This window comes from Diorhabda carinulata, chromosome 8 (genome assembly GCF_026250575.1).
Source record: "Diorhabda carinulata isolate Delta chromosome 8, icDioCari1.1, whole genome shotgun sequence".
NCBI classification, from domain to species: domain Eukaryota; kingdom Metazoa; phylum Arthropoda; class Insecta; order Coleoptera; family Chrysomelidae; genus Diorhabda; species Diorhabda carinulata.
This window is the reverse complement of record NC_079467.1, coordinates 11,791,635-11,807,710: the sequence shown is the minus strand read 5'-3', so window position 1 is coordinate 11,807,710 and position 16,076 is coordinate 11,791,635.

Below are 16,076 nucleotides of genomic sequence, written 5' to 3'. Positions count from 1 at the left end.
AAGTCTATCTTCCTAATTTGAAGTCGAATTTCAACATTTCTCATATATTTGAGTGAGTTTGCATCTAACTTTGTCAGATATCGTCGATTAACATCCATTGAAGCCCATTGAGGTCGATTGTCACTTTGTGTTGAGTGAAAATTTTCTAAGTCTATCTTCCTAATTTGAAGTCGAATTTCAACATTTCTCATATATTTGAGTGAGTTTGCATCTAACTTTGTCAGATATCGTCGATTAACATCCATTGAAGCCCATTGAGGTCGATTGTCACTTTGTGTTGAGTGAAAATTTTCTAAGTCTTTCTTCCTAATTTGGAGTCGAATTTCAACATTTCTTACATATTTGATTGAGTTTGCATCTTACTTTGTCAGATATCGTCGATTAACATCCATTGAAGCCCATTGAGGTCGATTGTCACTTTGTGTTGAGTGGAAATTTTCTAAGTCTATCTTCCTAATTTGAAGTCGAATTTCAACATTTCTTATATATTTGATTGAGTTTGCATCTAACTTTGTCAGATATCGTCGATTAACATCCATTGAAGCACATTGAGGTCGATTGTCACTTTGTGTTGAGTGAAAATTTTCCAAGTCTTTCTTCCTAATTTGGAGTCGAATTTCAACATTTCTTATATATTTGATTGAGTTTGCATCTTACTTTGTCAGATATCGTCGATTAACATCCATTGAAGCCCATTGAGGTCGATTGTCACTTTGTGTTGAGTGGAAATTTTCTAAGTCTATCTTCCTAATTTGAAGTCGAATTTCAACATTTCTCATATATTTGAGTGAGTTTGCATCTAACTTTGTCAGATATCGTCGATTAACATCCATTGAAGCCCATTGAGGTCGATTGTCACTTTGTGATGAGTGAAAATTTTCTAAGTCTATCTTCCTAATTTGAAGTCGAATTTCAACATTTCTCATATATTTGAGTGAGTTTTCATCTAACTTTGTCAGATATTGTCGATTAACATTGATTGAGGCCCATTGAGGTCGATTGTCACTTTGTGTTGAGTGAAAATTTTCTAAGTCTATCTTCCTAATTTGAAGTCGAATTTCAACATTTCTCATATATTTGAGTGAGTTTTCATCTAACTTTGTCAGATATTGTCGATTAACATTGATTGAGGCCCATTGAGGTCGATTGTCACTTTGTGTTGAGTGAAAATTTTCTAAGTCTTTCTTCCTAATTTGAAGTCGAATTTCAACATTTCTCATATATTTGAGTGAGTTTGCATCTAACTTTGTCAGATATCGTCGATTAACATCCATTGAAGCCCATTGAGGTCGATTGTCACTTTGTGTTGAGTGAAAATTTTCTAAGTCTATCTTCCTAATTTGAAGTCGAATTTCAACATTTCTCATATATTTGAGTGAGTTTGCATCTAACTTTGTCAGATATCGTCGATTAACATCCATGGAAGCCCATTGAGGTCGATTGTCACTTTGTGTTGAGTGAAATTTTTCTAAGTCTATCTTCCTAATTTGAAGTCGAATTTCAACATTTCTCATATATTTGAGTGAGTTTTCATCTAACTTTGTCAGATATCGTCGATTAACATCCATTGAAGCCCATTGACGTCGATTGTCACTTTGTGTTGAGTGAAAATTTTCTAAGTCTATCTTCCTAATTTGAAGTCGAATTTCAACATTTCTTATATATTTGATTGAGTTTGCATCTAACTTTGTCAGATATCGTCGATTAACATCCATGGAAGCCCATTGAGGTCGATTGTCACTTTGTGTTGAGTGAAAATTTTCTAAGTCTTTCTTCCTAATTTGAAGTCGAATTTCAACATTTCTCATATATTTGAGTGAGTTTGCATCAAACTTTGTCAGATATCGTCGATTAACATCCATTGAAGCCCATTGAGGTCGATTGTCACTTTGTGTTGAGTGAAAATTTTCTAAGTCTATCTTCCTAATTTGAAGTCGAATTTCAACATTTCTTATATATTTGATTGAGTTTGCATCTAACTTTGTCAGATATCGTCGATTAACATCCATGGAAGCCCATTGAGGTCGATTGTCACTTTGTGTTGAGTGAAAATTTTCTAAGTCTATCTTCCTAATTTGAAGTCGAATTTCAACATTTCTCATATATTTGAGTGAGTTTGCATCTAACTTTGTCAGATATCGTCGATTAACATCCATTGAAGCCCATTGACGTCGATTGTCACTTTATGTTGAGTGAAAATTTTCTAAGTCTATCTTCCTAATTTGAAGTCGAATTTCAACATTTCTTATATATTTGATTGAGTTTGCATCTAACTTTGTCAGATATCGTCGATTAACATCCATGGAAGCCCATTGAGGTCGATTGTCACTTTGTGTTGAGTGAAAATTTTCTAAGTCTATCTTCCTAATTTGAAGTCGAATTTCAACATTTCTCATATATTTGAGTGAGTTTGCATCTAACTTTGTCAGATATCGTCGATTAACATCCATTGAAGCCCATTGAGGTCGATTGTCACTTTGTGATGAGTGAAAATTTTCTAAGTCTATCTTCCTAATTTGAAGTCGAATTTCAACATTTCTCATATATTTGAGTGAGTTTGCATCTAACTTTGTCAGATATCGTCGATTAACATCCATTGAAGCCCATTGAGGTCGATTGTCACTTTGTGTTGAGTGAAAATTTTCTAAGTCTTTCTTCCTAATTTGGAGTCGAATTTCAACATTTCTTATATATTTGATTGAGTTTGCATCTTACTTTGTCAGATATCGTCGATTAACATCCATTGAAGCCCATTGAGGTCGATTGTCACTTTGTGTTGAGTGGAAATTTTCTAAGTCTATCTTCCTAATTTGAAGTCGAATTTCAACATTTCTCATATATTTGAGTGAGTTTGCATCTAACTTTGTCAGATATCGTCGATTAACATCCATTGAAGCCCATTGACGTCGATTGTCACTTTGTGTTGAGTGAAAATTTTCTAAGTCTATCTTCCTAATTTGAAGTCGAATTTCAACATTTCTTATATATTTGATTGAGTTTGCATCTAACTTTGTCAGATATCGTCGATTAACATCCATGGAAGCCCATTGAGGTCGATTGTCACTTTGTGTTGAGTGAAAATTTTCTAAGTCTATCTTCCTAATTTGAAGTCGAATTTCAACATTTCTCATATATTTGAGTGAGTTTTCATCTAACTTTGTCAGATATTGTCGATTAACATTGATTGAGGCCCATTGAGGTCGATTGTCACTTTGTGTTGAGTGAAAATTTTCTAAGTCTTTCTTCCTAATTTGGAGTCGAATTTCAACATTTTTTACATATTTGATTGAGTTTGCATCTTACTTTGTCAGATATCGTCGATTAACATCCATTGAAGCCCATTGAGGTCGATTGTCACTTTGTGTTGAGTGGAAATTTTCTAAGTCTATCTTCCTAATTTGAAGTCGAATTTCAACATTTCTTATATATTTGATTGAGTTTGCATCTAACTTTGTCAGATATTGTCGATTAACATTGATTGAGGCCCATTGAGGTCGATTGTCACTTTGTGTTGAGTGAAAATTTTCTAAGTCTTTCTTCCTAATTTGGAGTCGAATTTCAACATTTCTTATATATTTGATTGAGTTTGCATCTTACTTTGTCAGATATCGTCGATTAACATCCATTGAAGCCCATTGAGGTCGATTGTCACTTTGTGTTGAGTGGAAATTTTCTAAGTCTATCTTCCTAATTTGAAGTCGAATTTCAACATTTCTCATATATTTGAGTGAGTTTGCATCTAACTTTGTCAGATATCGTCGATTAACATCCATTGAAGCCCATTGAGGTCGATTGTCACTTTGTGATGAGTGAAAATTTTCTAAGTCTATCTTCCTAATTTGAAGTCGAATTTCAACATTTCTCATATATTTGAGTGAGTTTGCATCTAACTTTGTCAGATATCGTCGATTAACATCCATTGAAGACCATTGACGTCGATTGTCACTTTGTGTTGAGTGAAAATTTTCTAAGTCTATCTTCCTAATTTGAAGTCGAATTTCAACATTTCTTATATATTTGATTGAGTTTGCATCTAACTTTGTCAGATATCGTCGATTAACATCCATGGAAGCCCATTGAGGTCGATTGTCACTTTGTGTTGAGTGAAAATTTTCTAAGTCTATCTTCCTAATTTGAAGTCGAATTTCAACATTTCTCATATATTTGAGTGAGTTTTCATCTAACTTTGTCAGATATTGTCGATTAACATTGATTGAGGCCCATTGAGGTCGATTGTCACTTTGTGTTGAGTGAAAATTTTCTAAGTCTTTCTTCCTAATTTGGAGTCGAATTTCAACATTTCTTATATATTTGATTGAGTTTGCATCTTACTTTGTCAGATATCGTCGATTAACATCCATTGAAGCCCATTGAGGTCGATTGTCACTTTGTGTTGAGTGGAAATTTTCTAAGTCTATCTTCCTAATTTGAAGTCGAATTTCAACATTTCTCATATATTTGAGTGAGTTTGCATCTAACTTTGTCAGATATCGTCGATTAACATCCATTGAAGCCCATTGAGGTCGATTGTCACTTTGTGATGAGTGAAAATTTTCTAAGTCTATCTTCCTAATTTGAAGTCGAATTTCAACATTTCTCATATATTTGAGTGAGTTTGCATCTAACTTTGTCAGATATCGTCGATTAACATCCATTGAAGACCATTGACGTCGATTGTCACTTTGTGTTGAGTGAAAATTTTCTAAGTCTATCTTCCTAATTTGAAGTCGAATTTCAACATTTCTTATATATTTGATTGAGTTTGCATCTAACTTTGTCAGATATCGTCGATTAACATCCATGGAAGCCCATTGAGGTCGATTGTCACTTTGTGTTGAGTGAAAATTTTCTAAGTCTATCTTCCTAATTTGAAGTCGAATTTCAACATTTCTCATATATTTGAGTGAGTTTTCATCTAACTTTGTCAGATATTGTCGATTAACATTGATTGAGGCCCATTGAGGTCGATTGTCACTTTGTGTTGAGTGAAAATTTTCTAAGTCTTTCTTCCTAATTTGAAGTCGAATTTCAACATTTCTCATATATTTGAGTGAGTTTGCATCTAACTTTGTCAGATATCGTCGATTAACATCCATTGAAGCCCATTGAGGTCGATTGTCACTTTGTGTTGAGTGAAAATTTTCTAAGTCTATCTTCCTAATTTGAAGTCGAATTTCAACATTTCTCATATATTTGAGTGAGTTTGCATCTAACTTTGTCAGATATCGTCGATTAACATCCATTGAAGCCCATTGACGTCGATTGTCACTTTGTGTTGAGTGAAAATTTTCTAAGTCTATCTTCCTAATTTGAAGTCGAATTTCAACATTTCTTATATATTTGATTGAGTTTGCATCTAACTTTGTCAGATATCGTCGATTAACATCCATGGAAGCCCATTGAGGTCGATTGTCACTTTGTGTTGAGTGAAAATTTTCTAAGTCTATCTTCCTAATTTGAAGTCGAATTTCAACATTTCTCATATATTTGAGTGAGTTTTCATCTAACTTTGTCAGATATTGTCGATTAACATTGATTGAGGCCCATTGAGGTCGATTGTCACTTTGTGTTGAGTGAAAATTTTCTAAGTCTTTCTTCCTAATTTGAAGTCGAATTTCAACATTTCTCATATATTTGAGTGAGTTTGCATCTAACTTTGTCAGATATCGTCGATTAACATCCATTGAAGCCCATTGAGGTCGATTGTCACTTTGTGATGAGTGAAAATTTTCTAAGTCTATCTTCCTAATTTGAAGTCGAATTTCAACATTTCTCATATATTTGAGTGAGTTTGCATCTAACTTTGTCAGATATCGTCGATTAACATCCATTGAAGCCCATTGACGTCGATTGTCACTTTATGTTGAGTGAAAATTTTCTAAGTCTATCTTCCTAATTTGAAGTCGAATTTCAACATTTCTTATATATTTGATTGAGTTTGCATCTAACTTTGTCAGATATCGTCGATTAACATCCATGGAAGCCCATTGAGGTCGATTGTCACTTTGTGTTGAGTGAAAATTTTCTAAGTCTATCTTCCTAATTTGAAGTCGAATTTCAACATTTCTCATATATTTGAGTGAGTTTGCATCTAACTTTGTCAGATATCGTCGATTAACATCCATTGAAGCCCATTGAGGTCGATTGTCACTTTGTGTTGAGTGAAAATTTTCTAAGTCTATCTTCCTAATTTGAAGTCGAATTTCAACATTTCTCATATATTTGAGTGAGTTTGCATCTAACTTTGTCAGATATCGTCGATTAACATCCATTGAAGCCCATTGAGGTCGATTGTCACTTTGTGTTGAGTGAAAATTTTCTAAGTCTTTCTTCCTAATTTGGAGTCGAATTTCAACATTTCTTACATATTTGATTGAGTTTGCATCTTACTTTGTCAGATATCGTCGATTAACATCCATTGAAGCCCATTGAGGTCGATTGTCACTTTGTGTTGAGTGGAAATTTTCTAAGTCTATCTTCCTAATTTGAAGTCGAATTTCAACATTTCTTATATATTTGATTGAGTTTGCATCTAACTTTGTCAGATATCGTCGATTAACATCCATTGAAGCACATTGAGGTCGATTGTCACTTTGTGTTGAGTGAAAATTTTCCAAGTCTTTCTTCCTAATTTGGAGTCGAATTTCAACATTTCTTATATATTTGATTGAGTTTGCATCTTACTTTGTCAGATATCGTCGATTAACATCCATTGAAGCCCATTGAGGTCGATTGTCACTTTGTGTTGAGTGGAAATTTTCTAAGTCTATCTTCCTAATTTGAAGTCGAATTTCAACATTTCTCATATATTTGAGTGAGTTTGCATCTAACTTTGTCAGATATCGTCGATTAACATCCATTGAAGCCCATTGAGGTCGATTGTCACTTTGTGATGAGTGAAAATTTTCTAAGTCTATCTTCCTAATTTGAAGTCGAATTTCAACATTTCTCATATATTTGAGTGAGTTTTCATCTAACTTTGTCAGATATTGTCGATTAACATTGATTGAGGCCCATTGAGGTCGATTGTCACTTTGTGTTGAGTGAAAATTTTCTAAGTCTATCTTCCTAATTTGAAGTCGAATTTCAACATTTCTCATATATTTGAGTGAGTTTTCATCTAACTTTGTCAGATATTGTCGATTAACATTGATTGAGGCCCATTGAGGTCGATTGTCACTTTGTGTTGAGTGAAAATTTTCTAAGTCTTTCTTCCTAATTTGAAGTCGAATTTCAACATTTCTCATATATTTGAGTGAGTTTGCATCTAACTTTGTCAGATATCGTCGATTAACATCCATTGAAGCCCATTGAGGTCGATTGTCACTTTGTGTTGAGTGAAAATTTTCTAAGTCTATCTTCCTAATTTGAAGTCGAATTTCAACATTTCTCATATATTTGAGTGAGTTTGCATCTAACTTTGTCAGATATCGTCGATTAACATCCATGGAAGCCCATTGAGGTCGATTGTCACTTTGTGTTGAGTGAAATTTTTCTAAGTCTATCTTCCTAATTTGAAGTCGAATTTCAACATTTCTCATATATTTGAGTGAGTTTTCATCTAACTTTGTCAGATATCGTCGATTAACATCCATTGAAGCCCATTGACGTCGATTGTCACTTTGTGTTGAGTGAAAATTTTCTAAGTCTATCTTCCTAATTTGAAGTCGAATTTCAACATTTCTTATATATTTGATTGAGTTTGCATCTAACTTTGTCAGATATCGTCGATTAACATCCATGGAAGCCCATTGAGGTCGATTGTCACTTTGTGTTGAGTGAAAATTTTCTAAGTCTTTCTTCCTAATTTGAAGTCGAATTTCAACATTTCTCATATATTTGAGTGAGTTTGCATCTAACTTTGTCAGATATCGTCGATTAACATCCATTGAAGCCCATTGAGGTCGATTGTCACTTTGTGTTGAGTGAAAATTTTCTAAGTCTATCTTCCTAATTTGAAGTCGAATTTCAACATTTCTTATATATTTGATTGAGTTTGCATCTAACTTTGTCAGATATCGTCGATTAACATCCATGGAAGCCCATTGAGGTCGATTGTCACTTTGTGTTGAGTGAAAATTTTCTAAGTCTATCTTCCTAATTTGAAGTCGAATTTCAACATTTCTCATATATTTGAGTGAGTTTGCATCTAACTTTGTCAGATATCGTCGATTAACATCCATTGAAGCCCATTGACGTCGATTGTCACTTTATGTTGAGTGAAAATTTTCTAAGTCTATCTTCCTAATTTGAAGTCGAATTTCAACATTTCTTATATATTTGATTGAGTTTGCATCTAACTTTGTCAGATATCGTCGATTAACATCCATGGAAGCCCATTGAGGTCGATTGTCACTTTGTGTTGAGTGAAAATTTTCTAAGTCTATCTTCCTAATTTGAAGTCGAATTTCAACATTTCTCATATATTTGAGTGAGTTTGCATCTAACTTTGTCAGATATCGTCGATTAACATCCATTGAAGCCCATTGAGGTCGATTGTCACTTTGTGATGAGTGAAAATTTTCTAAGTCTATCTTCCTAATTTGAAGTCGAATTTCAACATTTCTCATATATTTGAGTGAGTTTGCATCTAACTTTGTCAGATATCGTCGATTAACATCCATTGAAGCCCATTGACGTCGATTGTCACTTTGTGTTGAGTGAAAATTTTCTAAGTCTATCTTCCTAATTTGAAGTCGAATTTCAACATTTCTTATATATTTGATTGAGTTTGCATCTAACTTTGTCAGATATCGTCGATTAACATCCATGGAAGCCCATTGAGGTCGATTGTCACTTTGTGTTGAGTGAAAATTTTCTAAGTCTATCTTCCTAATTTGAAGTCGAATTTCAACATTTCTCATATATTTGAGTGAGTTTTCATCTAACTTTGTCAGATATTGTCGATTAACATTGATTGAGGCCCATTGAGGTCGATTGTCACTTTGTGTTGAGTGAAAATTTTCTAAGTCTTTCTTCCTAATTTGAAGTCGAATTTCAACATTTCTCATATATTTGAGTGAGTTTGCATCTAACTTTGTCAGATATCGTCGATTAACATCCATTGAAGCCCATTGAGGTCGATTGTCACTTTGTGTTGAGTGAAAATTTTCTAAGTCTATCTTCTTAATTTGAAGTCGAATTTCAACATTTCTCATATATTTGAGTGAGTTTGCATCTAACTTTGTCAGATATCGTCGATTAACATCCATTGAAGCCCATTGAGGTCGATTGTCACTTTGTGTTGAGTGAAAATTTTCTAAGTCTTTCTTCCTAATTTGGAGTCGAATTTCAACATTTCTTACATATTTGATTGAGTTTGCATCTTACTTTGTCAGATATCGTCGATTAACATCCATTGAAGCCCATTGAGGTCGATTGTCACTTTGTGTTGAGTGGAAATTTTCTAAGTCTATCTTCCTAATTTGAAGTCGAATTTCAACATTTCTTATATATTTGATTGAGTTTGCATCTAACTTTGTCAGATATCGTCGATTAACATCCATTGAAGCACATTGAGGTCGATTGTCACTTTGTGTTGAGTGAAAATTTTCCAAGTCTTTCTTCCTAATTTGGAGTCGAATTTCAACATTTCTTATATATTTGATTGAGTTTGCATCTAACATTGTCAGATATCGTCGATTAACATCCATTGAAGCCCATTGAGGTCGATTGTCACTTTGTGTTGAGTGGAAATTTTCTAAGTCTATCTTCCTAATTTGAAGTCGAATTTCAACATTTCTCATATATTTGAGTGAGTTTGCATCTAACTTTGTCAGATATCGTCGATTAACATCCATTGAAGCCCATTGAGGTCGATTGTCACTTTGTGATGAGTGAAAATTTTCTAAGTCTATCTTCCTAATTTGAAGTCGAATTTCAACATTTCTCATATATTTGAGTGAGTTTTCATCTAACTTTGTCAGATATTGTCGATTAACATTGATTGAGGCCCATTGAGGTCGATTGTCACTTTGTGTTGAGTGAAAATTTTCTAAGTCTATCTTCCTAATTTGAAGTCGAATTTCAACATTTCTCATATATTTGAGTGAGTTTTCATCTAACTTTGTCAGATATTGTCGATTAACATTGATTGAGGCCCATTGAGGTCGATTGTCACTTTGTGTTGAGTGAAAATTTTCTAAGTCTTTCTTCCTAATTTGAAGTCGAATTTCAACATTTCTCATATATTTGAGTGAGTTTGCATCTAACTTTGTCAGATATCGTCGATTAACATCCATTGAAGCCCATTGAGGTCGATTGTCACTTTGTGTTGAGTGAAAATTTTCTAAGTCTATCTTCCTAATTTGAAGTCGAATTTCAACATTTCTTATATATTTGATTGAGTTTGCATCTAACTTTGTCAGATATCGTCGATTAACATCCATGGAAGCCCATTGAGGTCGATTGTCACTTTGTGTTGAGTGAAAATTTTCTAAGTCTATCTTCCTAATTTGAAGTCGAATTTCAACATTTCTCATATATTTGAGTGAGTTTGCATCTAACTTTGTCAGATATCGTCGATTAACATCCATTGAAGCCCATTGACGTCGATTGTCACTTTATGTTGAGTGAAAATTTTCTAAGTCTATCTTCCTAATTTGAAGTCGAATTTCAACATTTCTTATATATTTGATTGAGTTTGCATCTAACTTTGTCAGATATCGTCGATTAACATCCATGGAAGCCCATTGAGGTCGATTGTCACTTTGTGTTGAGTGAAAATTTTCTAAGTCTATCTTCCTAATTTGAAGTCGAATTTCAACATTTCTCATATATTTGAGTGAGTTTGCATCTAACTTTGTCAGATATCGTCGATTAACATCCATTGAAGCCCATTGAGGTCGATTGTCACTTTGTGATGAGTGAAAATTTTCTAAGTCTATCTTCCTAATTTGAAGTCGAATTTCAACATTTCTCATATATTTGAGTGAGTTTGCATCTAACTTTGTCAGATATCGTCGATTAACATCCATTGAAGCCCATTGACGTCGATTGTCACTTTGTGTTGAGTGAAAATTTTCTAAGTCTATCTTCCTAATTTGAAGTCGAATTTCAACATTTCTTATATATTTGATTGAGTTTGCATCTAACTTTGTCAGATATCGTCGATTAACATCCATGGAAGCCCATTGAGGTCGATTGTCACTTTGTGTTGAGTGAAAATTTTCTAAGTCTATCTTCCTAATTTGAAGTCGAATTTCAACATTTCTCATATATTTGAGTGAGTTTTCATCTAACTTTGTCAGATATTGTCGATTAACATTGATTGAGGCCCATTGAGGTCGATTGTCACTTTGTGTTGAGTGAAAATTTTCTAAGTCTTTCTTCCTAATTTGAAGTCGAATTTCAACATTTCTCATATATTTGAGTGAGTTTGCATCTAACTTTGTCAGATATCGTCGATTAACATCCATTGAAGCCCATTGAGGTCGATTGTCACTTTGTGTTGAGTGAAAATTTTCTAAGTCTATCTTCTTAATTTGAAGTCGAATTTCAACATTTCTCATATATTTGAGTGAGTTTGCATCTAACTTTGTCAGATATCGTCGATTAACATCCATTGAAGCCCATTGAGGTCGATTGTCACTTTGTGTTGAGTGAAAATTTTCTAAGTCTTTCTTCCTAATTTGGAGTCGAATTTCAACATTTCTTACATATTTGATTGAGTTTGCATCTTACTTTGTCAGATATCGTCGATTAACATCCATTGAAGCCCATTGAGGTCGATTGTCACTTTGTGTTGAGTGGAAATTTTCTAAGTCTATCTTCCTAATTTGAAGTCGAATTTCAACATTTCTTATATATTTGATTGAGTTTGCATCTAACTTTGTCAGATATCGTCGATTAACATCCATTGAAGCACATTGAGGTCGATTGTCACTTTGTGTTGAGTGAAAATTTTCCAAGTCTTTCTTCCTAATTTGGAGTCGAATTTCAACATTTCTTATATATTTGATTGAGTTTGCATCTAACATTGTCAGATATCGTCGATTAACATCCATTGAAGCCCATTGAGGTCGATTGTCACTTTGTGTTGAGTGGAAATTTTCTAAGTCTATCTTCCTAATTTGAAGTCGAATTTCAACATTTCTCATATATTTGAGTGAGTTTGCATCTAACTTTGTCAGATATCGTCGATTAACATCCATTGAAGCCCATTGAGGTCGATTGTCACTTTGTGATGAGTGAAAATTTTCTAAGTCTATCTTCCTAATTTGAAGTCGAATTTCAACATTTCTCATATATTTGAGTGAGTTTTCATCTAACTTTGTCAGATATTGTCGATTAACATTGATTGAGGCCCATTGAGGTCGATTGTCACTTTGTGTTGAGTGAAAATTTTCTAAGTCTATCTTCCTAATTTGAAGTCGAATTTCAACATTTCTCATATATTTGAGTGAGTTTTCATCTAACTTTGTCAGATATTGTCGATTAACATTGATTGAGGCCCATTGAGGTCGATTGTCACTTTGTGTTGAGTGAAAATTTTCTAAGTCTTTCTTCCTAATTTGAAGTCGAATTTCAACATTTCTCATATATTTGAGTGAGTTTGCATCTAACTTTGTCAGATATCGTCGATTAACATCCATTGAAGCCCAATGAGGTCGATTGTCACTTTGTGTTGAGTGAAAATTTTCTAAGTCTATCTTCCTAATTTGAAGTCGAATTTCAACATTTCTCATATATTTGAGTGAGTTTGCATCTAACTTTGTCAGATATCGTCGATTAACATCCATGGAAGCCCATTGAGGTCGATTGTCACTTTGTGTTGAGTGAAATTTTTCTAAGTCTATCTTCCTAATTTGAAGTCGAATTTCAACATTTCTCATATATTTGAGTGAGTTTTCATCTAACTTTGTCAGATATCGTCGATTAACATCCATTGAAGCCCATTGACGTCGATTGTCACTTTGTGTTGAGTGAAAATTTTCTAAGTCTATCTTCCTAATTTGAAGTCGAATTTCAACATTTCTTATATATTTGATTGAGTTTGCATCTAACTTTGTCAGATATCGTCGATTAACATCCATGGAAGCCCATTGAGGTCGATTGTCACTTTGTGTTGAGTGAAAATTTTCTAAGTCTATCTTCCTAATTTGAAGTCGAATTTCAACATTTCTCATATATTTGAGTGAGTTTTCAGCTAACTTTGTCAGATATTGTCGATTAACATTGATTGAGGCCCATTGAGGTCGATTGTCACTTTGTGTTGAGTGAAAATTTTCTAAGTCTATCTTCCTAATTTGAAGTCGAATTTCAACATTTCTTATATATTTGATTGAGTTTGCATCTAACTTTGTCAGATATCGTCGATTAACATCCATGGAAGCCCATTGAGGTCGATTGTCACTTTGTGTTGAGTGAAAATTTTCTAAGTCTATCTTCCTAATTTGAAGTCGAATTTCAACATTTCTCATATATTTGAGTGAGTTTTCATCTAACTTTGTCAGATATTGTCGATTAACATTGATTGAGGCCCATTGAGGTCGATTGTCACTTTGTGTTGAGTGAAAATTTTCTAAGTCTATCTTCCTAATTTGAAGTCGAATTTCAACATTTCTCATATATTTGAGTGAGTTTGCATCTAACTTTGTCAGATATCGTCGATTAACATCCATTGAAGCCCATTGAGGTCGATTGTCACTTTGTGTTGAGTGAAAATTTTCTAAGTCTTTCTTCCTAATTTGGAGTCGAATTTCAACATTTCTTACATATTTGATTGAGTTTGCATCTTACTTTGTCAGATATCGTCGATTAACATCCATTGAAGCCCATTGAGGTCGATTGTCACTTTGTGTTGAGTGAAAATTTTCTAAGTCTTTCTTCCTAATTTGGAGTCGAATTTCAACATTTCTTACATATTTGAGTGAGTTTGCATCTAACTTTGTCAGATATCGTCGATTAACATCCATGGAAGCCCATTGAGGTCGATTGTCACTTTGTGTTGAGTGAAAATTTTCTAAGTCTATCTTCCTAATTTGAAGTCGAATTTCAACATTTCTCATATATTTGAGTGAGTTTGCATCTAACTTTGTCAGATATCGTCGATTAACATCCATTGAAGCCCATTGAGGTTGATTGTCACTTTGTGTTGAGTGAAAATTTTCTAAGTCTATCTTCCTAATTTGAAGTCGAATTTCAACATTTCTCATATATTTGAGTGAGTTTGCATCTAACTTTGTCAGATATCGTCGATTAACATCCATTGAAGCCCATTGAGGTCGATTGTCACTTTGTGTTGAGTGAAAATTTTCTAAGTCTTTCTTCCTAATTTGGAGTCGAATTTCAACATTTCTTACATATTTGATTGAGTTTGCATCTTACTTTGTCAGATATCGTCGATTAACATCCATTGAAGCCCATTGAGGTCGATTGTCACTTTGTGTTGAGTGGAAATTTTCTAAGTCTATCTTCCTAATTTGAAGTCGAATTTCAACATTTCTTATATATTTGATTGAGTTTGCATCTAACTTTGTCAGATATCGTCGATTAACATCCATTGAAGCACATTGAGGTCGATTGTCACTTTGTGTTGAGTGAAAATTTTCCAAGTCTTTCTTCCTAATTTGGAGTCGAATTTCAACATTTCTTATATATTTGATTGAGTTTGCATCTTACTTTGTCAGATATCGTCGATTAACATCCATTGAAGCCCATTGAGGTCGATTGTCACTTTGTGTTGAGTGAAAATTTTCTAAGTCTATCTTCCTAATTTGAAGTCGAATTTCAACATTTCTCATATATTTGAGTGAGTTTGCATCTAACTTTGTCAGATATCGTCGATTAACATCCATGGAAGCCCATTGAGGTCGATTGTCACTTTGTGTTGAGTGAAATTTTTCTAAGTCTATCTTCCTAATTTGAAGTCGAATTTCAACATTTCTCATATATTTGAGTGAGTTTTCATCTAACTTTGTCAGATATCGTCGATTAACATCCATTGAAGCCCATTGACGTCGATTGTCACTTTGTGTTGAGTGAAAATTTTCTAAGTCTATCTTCCTAATTTGAAGTCGAATTTCAACATTTCTTATATATTTGATTGAGTTTGCATCTAACTTTGTCAGATATCGTCGATTAACATCCATGGAAGCCCATTGAGGTCGATTGTCACTTTGTGTTGAGTGAAAATTTTCTAAGTCTATCTTCCTAATTTGAAGTCGAATTTCAACATTTCTCATATATTTGAGTGAGTTTTCATCTAACTTTGTCAGATATTGTCGATTAACATTGATTGAGGCCCATTGAGGTCGATTGTCACTTTGTGTTGAGTGAAAATTTTCTAAGTCTTTCTTCCTAATTTGAAGTCGAATTTCAACATTTCTCATATATTTGAGTGAGTTTGCATCTAACTTTGTCAGATATCGTCGATTAACATCCATTGAAGCCCATTGAGGTCGATTGTCACTTTGTGTTGAGTGAAAATTTTCTAAGTCTATCTTCCTAATTTGAAGTCGAATTTCAACATTTCTTATATATTTGATTGAGTTTGCATCTAACTTTGTCAGATATCGTCGATTAACATCCATGGAAGCCCATTGAGGTCGATTGTCACTTTGTGTTGAGTGAAAATTTTCTAAGTCTATCTTCCTAATTTGAAGTCGAATTTCAACATTTCTCATATATTTGAGTGAGTTTTCATCTAACTTTGTCAGATATTGTCGATTAACATTGATTGAGGCCCATTGAGGTCGATTGTCACTTTGTGTTGAGTGAAAATTTTCTAAGTCTTTCTTCCGAATTTGAAGTCGAATTTCAACATTTCTCATATATTTGAGTGAGTTTGCATCTAACTTTGTCAGATATCGTCGATTAACATCCATTGAAGCCCATTGAGGTCGATTGTCACTTTGTGTTGAGTGAAAATTTTCTAAGTCTTTCTTCCTAATTTGGAGTCGAATTTCAACATTTCTTACATATTTGATTGAGTTTGCATCTTACTTTGTCAGATATCGTCGATTAACATCCATTGAAGCCCATTGAGGTCGATTGTCACTTTGTGTTGAGTGGAAATTTTCTAAGTCTATCTTCCTAATTTGAAGTCGAATTTCAACATTTCTTATATATTTGAT